Genomic DNA, 16,379 nt, shown 5'->3' on the forward strand with positions numbered 1-16,379 from the left:
AAAGAGGGGTTGAGTTTACATACCTTAGCCGCTTCTAAGCTAATCCAAACTTGAGTCTCGACTTCTCACGATCTCTGAAATAATGTCATTAAACGCCAGCATTAGTTATAGTCACTTAGAAATTCAATTCCAAACTAACACCTTATTTACGAAATTCGGCGACATCTCCCCTATAAATCCAACACCCAGAATTCAACTCGGCCAATATCAACGCAACCATACCAACAATCATAATAACAATATCCATAAGTGATTGAAAATGCATTCTAACATTAATTATTCCTTTCTACACAATTCGACGACATTTCATTCATATTCAAATAACTACATACGATCGATTCAACACCAATGCTTACATACTCAATTACTCATCATGACCATTCAAACATGATTTAAGAACATCTCGAAGCAATCCATCAATATTCAAGGCAATCCGACCCATGTGTCATGGAACCCGAAATCACCAATTTCCATGGGGACAACAACGATACATTTCTTTCTTCCGAATTCATAAACTATATCAACAATCCGCATGCTAACAATCATCATTCTCACTTAAACACAAGAATCTACATTAAAATCATATTAATCTCCAAAACGGCCAACAACAATTTCATGACATGAACCATTAAACTCTAAATTACCTTCGCATAAAATACATAACAACAATAACCACACACTAAATAAGATTTATTCTTCACTCTACATAACCACATACATACACGGCCAAGCACACACAACACCATATTTTTATGAACTTCATTCATTTCCATATATCACCGCGCGTACCAATCACCGACACGTGAAGGAAGATGGAATCCTTGCTTTTCCACTTGACTTTCCTCTTCTCGGCTAGAAGTGGTCGTAGCAACAACGAGTGATTTTCTTGTTCCAACAACTACTCCACGTTGACGAGGGCCTCCTAATTAGTAGATAAACAAGGAGAAAATAATTTTTCATGATCAAATTGGAGGGCAAGTTTCGACCCTTGGTTGGTAGCCTCTCTTGTTCTTTCTTTTTCTTTTTCCTTCAAGTTTCTTGATTTTTCCTTGTGTGAAAATGATGACTTGTGTCTTATTTAGTCATCATACACACATATATATATATTTCATGGCACATGGCCGGTCATGTGCACTCCTTTTCTCTTTTTTTTTTTTTTTTTTTGTTTTCCTTTTTCTCCAATTTTCTAGAAATTTCCAAGAAATGAAAATGATGAAGATGACTTAATAAGTCATATAATACTACATATATTCTTCACACATGTGGCCTATGGCCCACAAGTCATGTGCATGGCCACATGGTTATTTTTTTCATGAATTTAAATTCCAACACTTCACCTTTGGCCCCAAATTTTCATGAAATGTCTAACTTTCCATCCAACCAAGTTCATAAGCACTTATGCGTTAAAACAAAGTCGGAAAATAGTCTTATTCTTAACTTTCCACACTTGGCTCGGAATATCCCGTCGTACAAAGTACGGGATATAACACCTGGATGCAGGCTAATGCTATTGATTATCACACCGTACCTATATGGTCGGGCGTACTTATACATTTATGCATAAATGATATGATGATGATTATGACAGCAAGCCAGCATGCATTATATCTTTTATGATTCAGTCAGTTGCAGATTGCTCCTCATTTGATGCCTTCTCATTTCATTGATGTCTCATTATTGTTTATGCCTTACATACTCAGGTAAGGCAGGGACTGACCTTTTCCTTGGACACTGTGTTCATGCCCATAGGTAGACAGGGAGACGGTGCAGATCCATAGGAGCCATCTGCAGATTTACAGGAGCCCTCCTTTATTTCGGAGGTGCTATTTTGAGACAGTGGTTTTGTGTATATACATTTTGGGTACGATGGGGTCCTGTCCCGTCCACATGTCTAGTACTCTAGTAGAGGCTCGTAGATACGCAGTTGTGGGTAGTATGGTCTCACAAGTTTCTCATACATATGCATGTATTTATATATTATTTTGATAGCCTAAAGGGCTTATGTTTGTAAAGTAAATATGTTGCAAATGAAAGTCGTTTTCTATGATTGTGAGTATAAGAGGCATGAATGAAAGCAGGATGAGTAGTAGAATGAGTGGTGCTCAGTGGTTAGCCCCGGTGCCCATCATGGCCTTAATCGGGTCGTGACAGAGGCCTCGGATAAAACAACCCCATCTACCGATCGAGAATACAAACTCTCTGGAGCTCTCTGCCTGGGTGGCTTACTGTTGGAAGCCTATAAAGCTGAATGCACAGGACAGCTAGATTATGGCTGATACGGCCTAGAAGACATACTGGCACCCCTAAAACTAGAACCACCATAACTTCCTGTCTAACGCGATCTCTTTTCACCACCACCAAATGCACGGGCCTTAGCGCCCTCAACCATAGAAGCATGCTCGACGATGGACTGGAAGAAATCCCCCATACCCTCCATCTGAAGGCAAGGAATCTGAAGAGAACAGACTAGCCCACCAACAAAATGCCGGATCCTGTCAGCCTCAGTAAGAATCAATGGAGTGGAATAACGGGCCAGATATAGATAGCGGGTCACATAGGCCTCAACCGACATACCCCTCTGCTGAAGATGTAGAACTCCTCCCTACGCATCTGTCTCAAAGACTGGGGCACATACTTCTCAAAGAAGGCCTAGTAGAACTGTGTCCAAGTCAGGGGAGGGGAACCCTCAGTTCTGCAAGCAACAAAATACCTCCACCATGCCTTCACGTCGTCGTGAAATTGGTAGGACACAGAGTCAACTCCATGGGTCTCCACGATCCCCATCCTATGCAGCAACTCATGCATATCTAGGATAAAACCAAAAGTGTCCTCAGCAGAAGTACCCGAAAATCTCGGCGGCTCTAACTTCCTGAATCTCCCAACCAGGTCCTGATCAGACACGATCATAACAGCACCCTCCATGGGCCTAAAATCATTACCAGGATCGGGTACCACATACATATGAGGAGCTATAGCTGCAGCGCGGTGTGATACCCGAGTAAGTCTCTGTTTAGGGGTCTGCGCCCCAACTCTGGTCTGTGAACCACCGCTGGGGGTAGTAACACCAGCTGCAGCCTGCTGAGCATCTAGATAAAGTAAGACACTGGCCATGTGTCATGCATAGCCTGAACAGAAGTAACCTCAAGCTGTGTCCGTGCTAGGGCCATGCCATCCTCTGCAGCCTGGTCTCGATCAAGTTGATACTCAAGCTTGGGAGAAGGAGATCTCTCACGCCACTATCCTACCGCAGGAGCCCTTTGGTGCCAGCCGTGGATGTGGGCTCTGGCACCTGACCTCGGGCTGTAGTAGCTCGAGTTGTCACCATCTGTAAGAGAATAGATAAGAGTCAGATACTAATTAGAATAAAGTAGCATGAAAGAATGAAAGAAAGTGAGATTTCCTAAATGTACTATAGCCACTCGCAAATAAGTACGGAGCTCATTGTACCGATCCACAAGACTCTACTAGACACGCTCTTGTATTATAGATTGGGTAGTATAGGTCTCTGATACCACCTTGTCACGGCCCAATTTGGCTAAGTCGTGCGGGCACTTACCTTTCCCACCTCAGTAAGTGAACCCTCAACCCAACGGTAATAAAGACATAAGTAAATAAATAAAACAAGCCGAAGAAAATAATTATGTAAGTCTCACAACAATATATCATAGAATAGCACGGAACAAGAAAAATACCCCCAGGGTCTGGTCTAAGTCATACAAGAGCATCTAATGAAAAATATACAATTTGGAATATAATAAATCTGCCTATGTCTCAAAATAGAAATAGTAAGACATAAATAGGAAGAGTCTCCAAGGCAGCGAATGTGGCGTGCTCACCCTAGAAACTCGATACTATGCTGATGGGGACAATCAGCCACGAGAGATAGACGCATAACTAACCTGAAACTCTGCATTCATACAGGAAAACGACAAGTGCGAGTCGTACAAAACCACGATCTTGGTAGGTATCATCGGCCGACTAAGCATATCTAACATAATTCAGACAATAAAGCAGGATAAGCAGATAAATTAACAAGTATAAGTCACATAATCAGAATCAAGTATCCGTCATGACCTAGATTGAAGTATCTAAACCCAAATATGTCAAGTCTCAATATATATCCAATCCAAAATCAATCAACACAAGTACCACACCGAATCACCACAGTATAGGTCAAAATGTAATTCAATGCAATGAATGTAAGAATGCCAATGCAATGCAATGCAGTGTACACATGTACTCCGGACGGAAGTATCGACGTCCTGGTAGCTCAACCCATGGGGGACCCGCGAAGTCCATGTACTCACTTATCCACGAATCCAGGTAAATCATAGGATATTGGACTCTCACATCACACAATCCACTATTCCGGGACAATCATCGGATATCGGACTACTCACATCACTCTCATGCAAACTAAGCTTAGCTCATCACAGTGTATCATCAAGTATCAACAATGTATCAACAATATATCATGAGAGGTGTTATATCCCGCATTTTGTACGTCGGGACATTCCGAGTTAGTCGTGAAAAGTTGAGGACAAGACAATTATGGGAGAAGAGGTAGAGGCTTGTGACCTCTAATTTGGTTTTAATGTACAAGTCGCATATAAGTATTGGCATGGAATACTAAGGGCAAACTTGAAATCTGGAAAGAATTTTTTTTTTTCATGAAATAGCCATGAAAAGCCAAAATGGCCATGTATAGTGGAAAGTGGGCCCCACCCATGGTTGGCCAATATTTTCATGCCATGAAATGTCACATGTGTTCATTTTATATGTGTGAAGGCTAAATGTATATGTAGGCAAAGATGACAAGGAAGAATTCATCTTTTATGATTTAAGAAAAATCTAGAAAATTGGAGAAATTTGGAGGAAAAGAAAAGAAAAGAAAAGAAAAAAAAAAGAGAAAAGGGGGCACATGGCCGGCCATGTGCCCATTTATACATATATATACATATATATATATATATATGTGATGGTCAAGGAAAGGCCACACTTCATCATTTTTTTGCTCTAGAAATTTCAAGAGAGTTGGAGAGAAAAATAAGCCAAGCCATTCGGCCAAGCTTGAAACCGAGAGAGAGAGAGAAGGAAGTGATCAAAAGAAATAATTTTCTCTAGCAATTCTACTCCTTAGAGGGTGCATAACAACATGGTGGAGTCATTGGAGTGGTAAAAACAAGTGTTGATTCAAGGTTCCAAGCATGAAGAACTAAGTAAAAGAGGTATGATTCAATCTTATTTTTATATGTTATGGATGGTTGTGCATGTTGTAGTAAGTGAAAATGAATGAAATTCATGAAGACATGGAGATGGAAGTGTAGCCGTGTGTGTGTATGTGTGTTGGCCGTGTGTAGGTGGTGTTGTGTAGGAGTGGAGAGTTTATTGAATCTAGCATGTTTGTGTGTTGTTGTAATGTGTAGAGAATGAATGAAACTCATGAAATTATATATGTGGGGGTGGGCCGTGATTAGGGGCTGTTTGGTATGCAAGAAATGAGTTGATGTTATCTAGCATTTTGGTCGTCGTCGTTATAAATTTTATGATGTAGAATGAAGGTTAATGATCCAAGCTAAAGTTGAAAAGCCGTGTGGGCTGATTTGAAGTTAATGTGATCTTATTATGGTTTCTTGAATTTGTGATAGTCTGCTTTGATTGATTCTACGAAATCTGTGTAAATGTATGAAATGAGAATTCGTATGCATATGATTTAAATACGTAACTATGATTTCCGAAGCTCCATTTGACATGTTCCCGGGTAACATTCGGAAGGAACTTAATGTGACTATGATTCGGTGACACGAGCGTTGATCTGTTACTTATTTGTTGAGCTTTAAAGATGAATTGTGGGTATGTGTATGTGGCTTCTTATTACTCTGCTCATGCCTACTATGACATCATTCACCGAGTCCCGGGCCGGGTACGTATTCGTGCACAGTTGATATGATATTTCACCGAGTCCTGAAAGGGCCGAATACGACCGAGTCCCTCGCTGAGGGCGGGTACGGTATACATATGATGACTCCACCGAGTCCCGAAAGGGCGGTACGTTATCCACCGAGTCCCTCACCAGAGGGCCGGGTACGGTATATGATCACCTCACCGAGTCCCTCGCTGGGCCGGGTACGGTATATGTATATATATGATGATGTGATACGATGACATGATAATATGATACGATGATTATATGACCTGATTCACGGAGTCCCTCACTAGAGGGCCGGGTACGGTATATATGTTCGATGATACGATGATATGATAATGATATGATTTTACCCACCGAGTCCCTCGCTAGAGGACCGGGACACGCTATATGTATATGTATATGTACGAGATATGTTTTAAAGGTAAGTCTATGATTTCTGATGGTTATGTCTGTTCTGTACTTCTCAGTTCGGTCATGATTCTGTTTAATGTATTCCATGCTTTACATACTCAGTACATTTTCCGTACTGACCCCCTTTCTTCGGGGGCTGCGTTTCATGCCGCGTGTGTACGCCTGTGCGTGAAGATATTAGTAGAAGATGTTCCAGTGGGATTGGCGAGCTCCATTTTCTCCGGAGTGCTGCCGAGTCAGATTATTATGTTATGATTTCATGTTCTGTGTTAGAGACTTTGTAGACAGTGTCGTGGGTCTAAGATATCGGTTATGAATGCGGCTATGTAAGCCGATGTATTACTACGCATTGTATTTTAAGTTTTATAGGTTAGAAATTTTATTTGATTCGAAAAAGTGTAAAGCTTGTTTGTTTTCCGAAAAAAAAAACCTTCATTATGTACTCATGTTTTGGTTAAGGGACCAGTATGGCTACGAGTATTACGAGAGTCAGCGGGTTCGCTCGGCCCTAGGTAAAGGTCGGGTGCCCATCACACCCTATCGGATTAACGGTGTGACAAATTGGTATCAGAGCAGTTCGTCCTAGGAGTTGTCTGCAAAGTCGTGTCCGGTAGAGTCCTGTTTATGGTGTGAAGCCGGGCACATTTATAAACCGGAGGCTACGGGGCATCTAGGGTGGTTACTCTTCTTTCACCTCTTAGATCACGCCATAGAGCCAAGTCATAGGAAATGAGACTTCCGATACTAACTTTTGATTTCGGCAGAAGAACGATATTGATCGAAGGAGGCGACTGACGAGATTGGAAGTTAAAAAGCACGCAGGTAAGCAAAGGTGCGAAAGATATATGTCGAGTAAGGTATTGACGTACGATTGAAATGTGAAGTTGAACATTGAAAAGGAAAGTAAGCAAGAAAGTGTAACACGTGTAGTCGTGAGGAGCATATGAGATAAGTCTAATATTTTCAGACTTTTATGAATATTGAGAGCCCTGTGTGGCTATTATACGATACGATATGATATGATATGATATGTATGTATGATGATGGCCCTGTGAGGCGCTGTTGGTATTTCCTGCGTGCAGGCTTTGGGGTAGTAAGAAATACAGAGGAAACTCTGCCGAAATTTTTCTAGACACGATACGGAAATGAGACATAAGTTTGGAATGTGTTTTGAAAAAAGTCGTGATTAATAGTAATGATGGAATTTGACTGAACTATGAAGTATGGCTGCCCTTTAGGAATAAGTTAACTGTGGAATTAGTGATAACAGTAATAGGAGGTCAATGGAGAGATGGTAATGAGGAATTTGGAACGGGCCTGTGCTATTAAGAGATGATTTTGAAAAGGACTAGTAGGTTCGGATAAAGTGATATATTAAGACATCGACTGAATCAATGAGTAGAAGAAAAATATGATGAGATTATAGTTAAAGGAAGTAATGATACGACTAAGACAAGGGTATGGAGGAAAAAAAGAACGGTGACGGATAAGAAGGTATTAATAAGATAGCTGCCGGGATGTGTTGTGAGGGCGTTTTGGGAAAATGTTAAGACTCCGACTTACTCAATATTATGGGCAGAAAGTCGTGCGGTGAGGTGGACTTTCTATAATCTCAACCGGATCGGAAACCAGCATTAAGACACCCGATTTTATTAAAGTTTTGAGGTTAAGCGTGCTAGGAGGAGAGCAATTTTAGGATGGGTGACCCCCCTGGGAAGTTTTCTGAAAAGTCTTACAAATCCAGACGTAAGAGGCAAATGAGAAGTTAGACTAATCTAAGAAAAATTAGAATCTGCGGAGCGGGCAGAAACCATAAAAAGTCACATAGGACGGGCGGATCAGGTCGGTAAAGAAGAGGAGTTAACGGAAAGAAGGAATAAGAAGGAAGCGATACAATAGTGTAGTTATTATGATGTGTGTAACGGAGGGCATAAGTACCATAAGTGACGGGACTGTGAAAGGCCAAGTTATAGAAAGATGGGAAACGAAGTAGAACGAATGTTAGAAAATGACTGGGATGATACGGATGAATGTGAGTGAATAGAGTACGTTTTGAAAACGAGAGAAGGACTATGTAGAAGAAGTGTGTTCTGAGTGACACAAAGGTAGCATAAGATCTCTCGCGTGCAAAATAAGGGATATAGGCATAAGTGAGAGAAATGATAAGGGGATACCAAGGGAAATACCCGAGATAAGTTGAGATAAAGATAACATTTCAAGAGGACTTTGACGGCTACCGTCGGAATAAAAGTCTTTGTCTAATTGAGATTGGAAATAAGGACATGAGGCGAAGTATAAACGGATAATGGTATAAGTACACCCTGGGGCGGGGGGGGAAGCAGGTGAGAGAAATATAAGTATGAGAAAGAAACAGTTGATACGGTAGTGTGTTTGATATGGACGCCTGGGCTAGAAATGAGACCCTTTACTGAAGTGAGTTAGTAGGATCGGGGAAACCGACAATAAGTGGATAAAAGTCAGGATAATGTTTAGGGTAGTGTGAGAAGTTTTGCACAGACTTTGAATGACACGACGCCAGAAAGTGGACTTGTATGAAGAAAAAGAGTATGACAAGAGAATGGTATTGGATAGCCTAAGAGATAGTATGAGGGATGGCAATAGTTATGAAAAGGGAGCTCCCCCGAGGTGCTTATGAGACCCGTAAGACTAGTTGAACATTCGAGGACGAATGTTCTAAAGGGGGGAAGGATGTTATATCCCACATTTTGTACGTCGGGACATTTCGAGCTAGTCGTGAAAAGTTGAGGACAAGACAATTATGGGAGAAGAGGTAGAGGCTTGTGACCTCTAATTCGGTTTTAATGTACAAGTCGCATATAAGTATTGGCATGGAATACTAAGGGCAAACTTGGAATGTGGAAAGAATTTTTTTTTTCATGAAATAGCCATTAAAAGCCAAAATGGCCATGTATAGTGGAAAGTGGGCCCCACCCATGGTTGGCCAATATTTTCATGCCATGAAATGGCACATGTGTTCATTTTATATGTGTGAAGGCTAAATGTATATGTAGGCAAAGATGACAACGAAGAATTCATCTTTTATGATTTAAGAAAAATTTAGAAAATTGGAGAAATTTGGAGGAAAAGAAAAGAAACGGAAAAAAAAAGAGAAAAGGGGGGCATGACCGGCCATGTGCTATGCATATATATATATATATATATATATATATATATATATATATATATATATATATATATATATGTGATGGTCAGGAAACTTAATCATCTTTTTTACTCTAGAAATTTCAAGAGAGTTGGAGAGAAAAATAAGCCAAGAGAGAGGCCAACCTTCGGCCAAAGCTGGAGAGAGAGAGAAGAAGTGATCAAAAGAAATAATTTTCTCTAGCAATTCTACTCCTTAGAGGGTGCATCTACAACGTGGTGGAGTCGTTGGAGTGGTAAAAACAAGTGTTGATTCAAGGTTCCAAGCATGAAGAACTAAGTAAAGAGGTATGATTCAATCTTATTTTTATATGTTATGGATGGTTGTGCATGTTGTAGTAAGTGAAAATGAATGAAATTCATGAAGACATGGAGATGGAAGTGTAGCCGTGTGTGTGTATGTGTGTTGATGAGTGTAGGTGGTGTTGTGTAGGAGTGGAGAGTTTATTGAATCTAGCATGTTTGTGTGTTGTTGTAATGTGTAGAGAATGAATGAAACTCATGAAATTATATATATGTGGGGGTGGGCCATGATTAGGGGCTGTTTGGTATGCAAGAAATGAGTTGATGTTATCTAGCATTTTGGTCGTCGTCGTTATAAATTTTATGATGTAGAATGAAGGTTAATGATCCAAGCTAAAGTTGAAAAGCCGTGTGGGCTGATTTGAAGTTAATGTGATCTTATTATGGTTTCTTGAATTTGTGAGGATAATGTTGTTAATGTGTGGTTTGTCGATATAGTTTATGAATTTGGAAGGAAGAAACGTGTTGATGTCGTCCCTATGGAAATTGGAAAGTTTCGGCCAAGTGGGTTTGTTGGCCACTTGGAATGTTGTGCAAATTGTTTAAAGTGTGTTTTTGGATGTTGTTTATATGATTGTTGGTATTGTGTTGAAGATTTGGCCGAGTTGAATTCTCGGGGTTGGTGAATATATATGTTTTGAAATCTTGGATGTTGTTTATATGGTTTTGTAGATAAAGTGATGGCTTGGAATTGGGTTCTTATAGGGGATGTCTATGGCTAATGTCGGATGTCTAATGATATTATCGTGGATCGTGAGAAGTCGAGCGTAAGTTTGGATTAGCTTAGGGGCGGCCAAGGTATGTAAGCTCACCTCTCTTTCTTTGGCATGTCTTAGTTAAAGTAGGCTATGATATGATCCCCGAGGTAATTCTACTCCTACGATCGATCCGAGCATGTCTATGATTCTTTTTGCTTCATGATACCGTATTCGTAACGTAGTTAAATTATGGTTCTTATGCCCTTTGTATGTCAAACATGAATGTGCATAAAAGATTATGTTCGAAAGAGTACGTAACTACGAACGTCCGTAACTTCCCTAGGAAGGCTCGGATCGCTTCGATATGTCCGTAGGAGGTTACGTAGCGTATGATGATCTTAACCTCCACGGGCGGGCCGGATCGGTTGGGTACTTGTCCATGGGCCCGCAAGACGTTCCTTTGTATAAGTTCTAGCAACTTTGTTAAAAGAACTTAATATAGTTAACAACTTGACTTTCGAATATGATTACTCACTTATCGTTGTTAAGTCGAAATGAGAAATCGTATGTATATGATTTGATACGTAACTATGATGGCTAAAGTTCTATTTGACAAGTCCCGAGTAACATTCGAAAGAAAGCTGGATTTGACTATGACCATTGGCTCGGTTTTTAAATGATAGTCTATTTTGATTCGTTGTGGTGTCACGGCTCTAATCCCCACCGTGACTAGTGCCTGTCTCAGGCACCCAAACGCACCTATCAAACAGTTACACACGGGATGGCTTATATATACAAATATCAAACACCGTTCGAATATATCAAAGTCGCTTAAACACATCTCAAACACGGCCCGTATATATATAAAGCCGACAAGGCTATCAAATGGCGCAACGGCTCAAACATATACAATGTAAGCCGACGAGGTTGCCACTCGCGAATGGGATCGCCCAAAATAAATAACATACAAACACAACCGTACGTATAGTACAACCTACAAACATGTCCACGTACCCTCCAAACGTACGTACGTAATCATATTACGGACGGGGCCCCGCCCGTGCCACTCGAACAAATATGTACAATGCAACGAACGAATATATATACCAAAAGTAGGCTCCGAATAAGTGGGGAGCACTCGAATAACGAGAAGAAGGTGTCTAAATCGGTGGATCAACAAGCTGCGTCCGTACTGCGGTGATGAACGCGATTTCGAAGAAAATGTGGTCAAGACGAAATATGTCTCAGCATGCAAAGTGTAAAATGTAGTATACAAACCGAGTCGAAATCGAAATAGTACGGTAGTAAATCCATTTCAAAATATCAAAATGTTACTCAAAAATATAAATCATGCATGTGGTACGCGTGAAATATGGTCGCCAATTGCCGATGGGCGCCGTAACACCGAAAAATTTTAAATCTCAGTATCCCCGTCACATATCATACACGAGCGATATCGCCATACACGACATAACACCAATATATAGGAACCGGCCCCCGAGAGAGGAGCTCGGTGGAACTATAAACTCCTGACAACACCGAGTATATCATAATGCGCACGACAACGAACGGGCGGGACTCGGCAAAAATAACGAGAATGCACGAGAGGGAGTCGTGAGGAATCATATGCATACAATCATTGTCATAATCCAAAAGATAAGTAGAATAGTCACATTTGAAATCAGAATAATAATCACAACATTTTCTTTCAAAAGTTGTCGAAATTACATAAAAGGGCATCGCGGGACCCACGGACGGGTGTAGACCCGAGATGGGCCCGCCTATGGAAAACATACTCATCCTAGATCATACAAGCTTCTACGAAAATTTCAAAGCAATCCGAGCTTTTCTGTGAAAGTTATGGGCGTTTGAAGTTTTCGAATCGTTAAAGAGTAAATTCTTTTAGAAATCAAACTTTCATGCAACTTTGGTAAACTAAGTAGTTCCGCGACATAAGGATCAATATTTCAACACATCAACATATGAACATCAAGAAACAAATGCGTATCATAGACATGCTCGGATTACGAGAATGATTTCCTCGAAGTTCGTGTCATACCTATTTTAACTAAGGCATGCCAAGGAAAGAAAGGTGGCTTTACATACCTCAAACACTCTCCAATATGATCCAAACTCAAGCTAAAATCAACCTACGATTCGGGCTGCCCACGATCTATAAACAAGTCATAAAATGCCAAACATTAGCTAAAGACTTTTTGGGCATTAAATTCCAATTTCGCCCTTAATTCTACGGGGAAATTTGGGCGGCATTCCCCTATAAATAGGCTACCCGAGAATTTAACTAGGCCAAATCAATCAACAACAACAACAATAACCAACCTAGCAACATCAACAACCAATCCGAAATGATAATGCAACAATAATATCTCTTTTCCATCATTCAACATCATTCGCAATTCAATTCAACTACACCTTCCCCAACATCGACGCTTATACATTCAAATATTAACCCGAACCCATACCAACCATATTTAAAGACATTCCAATCAATTCATACAACATTTCCAACAATCCAAATTTTTCTCCAATTTGGCCGAGAACAGCCCCCCAAACCCGAGAGAACCTCACTTAACCCATTCCTCATTTTCAAATCATGATTTGCATCCATAATTCACATTCTAACAATGCTATTCTCATCAATAGACAATTTACATTAAATGTACAATAGCCTCCAAATCAGTCCGCAACAATCACAACATCAATTTGAGTTAATAAACATTCATTTCCAACATAGAATTCACAACGACGACGACTAAAACATTAAGCGATATTCATTCGTTCATTGTCATATAATGTGACCCATTTTCGGCTAGCACACCAACATACACACATATGGATAATTCTCATTCATTTCTTCCCTTTACAATGATCATAACATACTAACTAAACTAATTCATGGCTTGATACAACACAACACACGGACACTACACGGCTAAAACACCACACACACATGACTCACTTTCAACATGCCATATTTCATGATATCCATCCATTTTAACATACTACAATACATACAACCTTTATAATACATAAAACATAATGAATTCTTACCTTTCCTCTTCAACTTCCCAATAGCCTAGGGTTTCCAAGGATGAAAAATAAAGGGTTGATCGCTCCAACGACACCTCCACACTACTTAGGGACCTCAAAATAGTGGGATTGCATCATCAATTTTTTTTTTAGAAGAGCTAGAAATGAAGTTGATTTTTCTTGTTCTTAGCCGAGAACAAGCTTGTTGTTTCTTCAACTTCCTTGTTTTTTTTTTAAGTGTGGTGAAATGAGAATAAAGACCAGTAGTCATCTTTTAACTAATGCAAGACTTAGTCAAGGGTCCCTTGGCCCACACCATGTGTTGTTCCACTTAAAATTGGACACAATTTGTGTGGGCCAACACCCTCACTACACGGCCAACCATGGAAAAAGGATGACTTTTCAACTTCCAATTTTATCACTTTTGGTCCCAAATTTTCCTAATTGTTCCATGCCAACAAATTCATGCACAACTTATAACTCAAAATAAAATCGAAGGTCAAAAATCCCGACTTTGTATCCCGAAATAGTTTTGGTCCTTAACTTATCATCATTAATCCGGATTGTTCCAATGCATGAAATACGGGTTCTAACATCCTCCCCCATTTAGAACATTCGTCCTCGAATGTTAGATTAACCTTACGGGATCTTATAAGCGCTCGGGGGAGTTTCTTTATCAACTATCACACAACTCATTTATTTATCAAATAATATGGTCAAGTGAAGGATTCGAATTACCTGTAGGCGCTGAAAACAAGTGAGGATACTTCTTCTTCATATTCTCCTCAGCTTCCCAGGTCACTTCCTCTCGGTTATTGTTCCGCCACAGCACTTTAACAGAAGCCACATCTTTGTTCCGCAACTTTCTTACCTGACGATCCAATATGGCTATAGGTCGCTCCTCATAAGACTGACTCCTGCCAGACCCGAATATCATCTACGGAAAGAATCGGAAGGTCACCAATACACTTACGAAGCATAGAAGCATGAAATACCGGATGTCGCTCCCAATCCGCCCGGCAGATCTAACTCATAGGCAACCTTGCCTATTTTACGGAACGATCGATAAGGCCCGATATATCTCTGACCGAGCTTCCTTTCTTGCCGAATCTCACAACACCATGGGTGACCTTTTCGGGGAAAACCTAATCGCCGATACGAAACTCCAAGGTGACGACGATTGTCCGGCATATGATTTGTCACTACGAGCCGGCTAACAAGCTCTCGAATGAGTTTTTACCTTATTCAACTGTTGCTGGACCACGTACGGGCCAATCGACTCGTCTCCCAATATCAAACCAACCGATCGGTGACCTACGCTTTACGCATACAACGCCGTACGATGCCATCCGAACACCGAGTGGTAGGCATTTGTTATTATAAGCAAATTCAACAAGCGGCAAATGGTCATCCCGCTACCTCGAAATCAATAACACGGCCCGCAACATATCTTCCAATGTCCGAATAGTGCGCTCGGCACGTCCGTCGACCGGGGATGGAATCTTTGTCGAGACTCACTTGCGTCCCAATCTTGCTGCCCGAAAGGATCTCCGGTAAATTATCGTGAAGCGAGCACCTCTGTCGGAGATAATAGATATAGGAACTCCATGAAGTCGCACAATCTCCTTAATACAAAGCCTGGCATAATCCTCAGCTGAATAGGTGGTCCGGACCGAAAGAAAATGGGCCGATTTTGTCGACACCGATCAACAATAACCCAAATGGAATCATACCTCCGTGGAGTGCGAGGTAAACTGTTACACCCCGTACTTCGTACGTTGGAATAATCTAAGTTGGTTGCGACGAGTTATGGACAAGACTTTTAATTTCGGGTTTTGTTGATTTTGTCTCAATGCATAAGTCGCATATTCATCTTTTGTCGATATGAAGTGTTAAGGGTAAGGTTGGAATAAGGAAAAATTAGAGAATGAAAGTTGGAAGAATTTGGGACCAAAAAATGAATTATGGAAAGTTGCCATTATTTGAAAGAAAGCCGTAGGTGGCCGGCTATGTGTGAGTGTGTGTGGGCCGTAGGGCCATGTGGGTGATTTATATGTGGGATAAGATGACTAACTTAGTCATTTTTATCATTTTCCTCCTTAAGAAAAAAATCAAGAAGCTTGGAGAACCACCTAGAGGCCATTCGGCCATGGCTGGCCAGATTTGGCCATGATCAATTGATGAAGAAAAATTATTTCCTTCTAGGTTTTCTACTCCTTGGAAGGTCCTAAGCATCATGAAGTAGTTGGTGGAAGCAAGCAAAGTCTTATTGTTGCAAGAACAAGCTCTAACCGCATGGAAGAATTGGGTGAAGAAGGTATGGTTTGATCTTCTCTTTTATATGTTATGCATGGTTGTGTATGTTGTGAAGTGTGGGAATGAAAAGAAAATCATGAAAACATGCGTGTTGAGGGGCGCCGTGAGTGTGTGTGTGTAACACGTGTGTGTATGTGTGTGTTGTGGGGGGTGAAGAATTAATGGTATTTAACATGGTTGTATGATTGTTGTAGTGTGTAGAATTGAGTGGAAGTCATGAAAAATATATGTGTATGGGGTGATGTTGTGTGGTGGCCGTGTATGTGTAGTGTGGAAAGAAAGTAAAGAACAAGTTTTATTTAGTGTATTTTGGTTGTTGTTGTCATGAATGCAATGATGTAAATGAGAGTTTAATGTGCCAAGTTGGTGTTGTAATTGTTGGTGGGCTGATTTAGAACCTTAAGAAATTTTAATATAGTTTCATGAATTTGTGGAAGATAATGTTGTCAATGTGTGAATTGTTGGTATAGTTAGAGTTTGGGGAAAGG

Source organism: Lycium ferocissimum, chromosome 2 (assembly GCF_029784015.1).
Source record: "Lycium ferocissimum isolate CSIRO_LF1 chromosome 2, AGI_CSIRO_Lferr_CH_V1, whole genome shotgun sequence".
Lineage (NCBI taxonomy): Eukaryota > Viridiplantae > Streptophyta > Magnoliopsida > Solanales > Solanaceae > Lycium > Lycium ferocissimum.